At 39.8% G+C, this 3,684-nt stretch overlaps 1 pseudogene; it reads right to left on the bottom strand.

Annotated features, from left to right (window-relative positions):
• Window positions 1-778: 778 nt before the first annotated feature.
• Window positions 779-3,684, bottom strand: part of LOC101583323 — a 43,305-nt pseudogene continuing 40,399 nt past the window's right edge.

Here is a 3,684-nt window from a genome sequence, read left to right on the forward strand (position 1 = left end):
TCCCAAATTTTCTGATCAAGGAGATTATGGGGCCAAAGAGGAAAGTAATCGGTGATGTAGAGTGTGCCTAAGAAGAGTCACATGGAGACAAAACATTCTCTTAGGCTTTCTCAGAGAGCACATTGGCCAAGCAATGGCCATGATTCATCCTATGGCTGACACTGACAAAGGATCTACAATCTGAGGTACAGGATCTCAGGATAAATCCTGAGGGGATCTCACTGACCTTATCAGACCAAAAAGTTACAACTCTTGTTGCATAGGTCTTGCTTTACCTTGGTCTTAACCATCCAGCAGAAAAGTATAAAGACGAAATATAGGAAGTAAAGACGAAATATAGGAAGTAAAGCCATGCTGTTATGTTGAGCTGTAAGCAGACTCATGTCAACAGTTTCTGACATTGCCAGTGAAGCGACAGACCCAATACTATTATGGGCTACTGGACTCATTTAGAATATTTTGCTGAGTTTACACACCTATAATATTCAAATAACAGAACTTAACAAAAAAAGGGGATACAGATGAATGTCCATTTTATATCTGTGTATTCAAAGTGGTTAGGATAGATATATAGTTACATTCTCTTAATGAACAGAGGGATTTGTTCTAATAGTGTTTGTAAATAGGATATCATGTCTGCATCTTGTACAACAAGTAACTACTAGGAAGACAGTATGCAATGTGTCAATTATTGGAACTGTCCTACCAATTTGATTTGAAACTGTCTCGTTGCTATTTATTTCTCAATAAAATTATGCAAAAAAATAAATAAAAAACATCAAGAAATTTTATGATTCCGGGGTTTAAACCCTAATGTTACAGGCAGGGCTTCATTTTTACAGAATGCAAAGCACTCTATTTCTTGCATTTCTAATAGCTTGGCAAGAGAAGCCACCCCCAAGCCATGCTTCTGCAGCATTTCCAGGTAGTGGGACGCAGCTTGCTCAATCCTGCGGAACACCACACAGGAGTGATAAACTTCATGTCTTACCCTTCAGGCATCCCACTTGCTCTACAGATGGAGGTAATCTGTAACTTGATACCAGGATGATTACCCTGCCCTGCCTCAGGTATTTGGAGCATTGCTGGAACTTGGTCCTTGTCCTCTGCAGGAAGACTGGACTCTCCAGGTCTTCCTGGACAGCATTTCCATTGATCTGGTATTAGTTGCAGCAACCAAAGAGTCAGAGGTGGTTCCTTGTGTAGCTCTGTTTTGATCTTACAAAATATTCAGATCAACTTTCCTCACTCTTGTTTTGCTCCATTTTTAATGGCCTCTTTGTACAGCCCTGTGACATCAAATGTGCCTTTTCTTGTCTTTTCATAGCTTTGCTTTGCAGATCCAGAATTTAGCAAATTTTTCAGCCTTGCCAATGTTGGACAAAATGGCAAATATTTCATTAAAAAGTACACCCTCCTCAATGACCCTCTGACACTCTGCTAGAGTGCTGTTAATTATTGCACAGGTTCAAATGTGCTTCTTTTCTTCCTCTTCTTGTTCCATGCTCTTCCAGAATGAAATATTCATTTGCTCTATGCCTTTTCTTTTTGTTTTAATTTCCATAGAAGGCAGTTTACAGATTTTCCCCCTTAGATTTCTGCCATTCTTCTAGCTGCTTTCTTTGATCCTCTGCTGTTGTCTTTTTAATATTGCAATTACTTTGGGTACTATTTGGGACTCCTCTTCCATTTCCAGTTGTGATACTCGCTTGAGTTTTGGGAGCTGTCTTGCTCAGGAAATGCTTCAGTGCAGTCTTTTCCAACTTGGGGTCCACAGTCTGCTCTTTCTTGAAAGCTGTTGGCTCTCTGCCCTTATGCTGGGAGTGGTTGGAATGACTGAGTTAAATTTGACAGTGGTCAAATTAGGCCACTGGCTTATGGAGTTCGATTTTTGCAGTACACTTGTGAAAACACTAAATTAGAGAAGTACAATAAACCGGATGAATTAAATTATAAAACTTCCTTGTGAAGGTGGTAAAAAATGTAGATTCACAACATTCTATCTCCACAGAAACAAGAGTCAATAATTTGAGCTGAGGTAATGTCCACATTGTCCCATCATGCTGATGCAGTGGTCTCCACAACACTTTTTGATGTTCAAAATAATTCAGATAGTTGAGACTTTTGAGAAGTCTGACATCCAGATGTAAACAAACCACCTGTCTAAATTCCAGCAAGTGGGCCTGGGGAGATAGCTCAGTAGAATAAGCACTTCCCTAGCAAGCACAGGATCCTGAGTTCAAATCCCAGTACCACAAATAAATAAATAAATAATATCTTTGGGCTGGGGAGATAGCTCAGTGAAATAAGTGCTTGCTTGGCAAGAGCAAGGTCCTGAGTTCTATTCCTGGTACTACCAAAAAAATAAAATAAATAAATTACAGCAGACATTAATCTATATTTACTTTTCTTAATATCTTGATGAACAAGGAAGCAAAATATGAAACCCAACATAATGAAGCTCAGCAAATCAGCAAATAGATGAAACAGTGTGATCAAAGAGTGTGAGTTGGGGAGGGGAGATGGCTCAGTGGAATAAGCAATTCTCTGCCAAGCGTGAGAACCTGAGTTCAATCCCCAGTTCTGCCAAAATAAAAAGTATATGAGTAATAAGTATTTTACCAAGAGCCCTTAGTAAGAAATTTACTGGGAGTGCAGGCCCGGGCAGTGAGAGAGACAACCCAGGGCCCACCGGATCCTGAATAGACCCAGAGCGCAGGCCCAGCGAGTGAGTGAGACGATCCGAGGCCAGGTAGGATCCTGAACATACCCAGAACCATGGCCTGGCAAGTGACTGAGACTACCCGGAGCCTGCAGATCCTCATTTGACCCAGGCTGAAGGCCCAGCACAGAACCATTCAGCAGAACTCCCTGCAAAGAGGCTAGAGGCAAGACCCACACAGCTGATTCAGGTGTAGAACATCTTGACAGAGTGATACAAAGGGTTCAACTCTAACACCTGCAGCAGAAAGAAGTGGAGCACAGCAGCCAGATCCAAACAATACCCACCTGGAGGAATCTGAACTTCATAGATCCAGACCTCGTGCTAAGGTAATAACTTTATCTAAGCTCTACACCAAAGGTCAGAAGACAGTGGTATACAAAATGACAAAGAGAAGGAACAAAATGCAATCTCAGGCACCGAGTCCACCCAGTACAAATGCAGAAGACACTAGAACTGAGGAAACTGGAAATCACACACCAGATATCTCTGAAATAATAGTGTTAGCAGTAAAGTATCAACTGCAGAAAGGTATAGAAGGAATCAGATCAGAAATAATTTTGGAACTAACAAATGTAGTGGTAACTATAATCAAAGAAGTACTAAGTGCTTCTAAAGAATAACTGATAAAAAATAGAGGAGAATATAAAAATAAGGGAACCCCTGAATAAACAATTTAGGAAAGAAATAGAATCTATGAAACAGTTTCAAATTGATATACAGGAAATTAAAACCTCAATCACAAGCTGGCAAAACCATTTGAGTAAAAGTGAAAATAGACTTTCTGACCTGAAAGACACCATTGCATCTAATGAAAAAGTAAGAAAAGATCTCTTTAAAACAATTAGGATGCAGAAAAAAATAATTCAATACCTGCAAGAAGATGCAAAGATGAACAATGTGAGACTAATAGGCATCAATGAGAAGGAAGGAGTCAATACAAATGATATAAAAAGAATATG

The sequence above is a fragment of the Octodon degus genome, unplaced genomic scaffold (genome assembly GCF_000260255.1).
Source record: "Octodon degus isolate 3935 unplaced genomic scaffold, OctDeg1.0 scaffold00142, whole genome shotgun sequence".
NCBI classification, from domain to species: Eukaryota; Metazoa; Chordata; class Mammalia; order Rodentia; family Octodontidae; genus Octodon; species Octodon degus.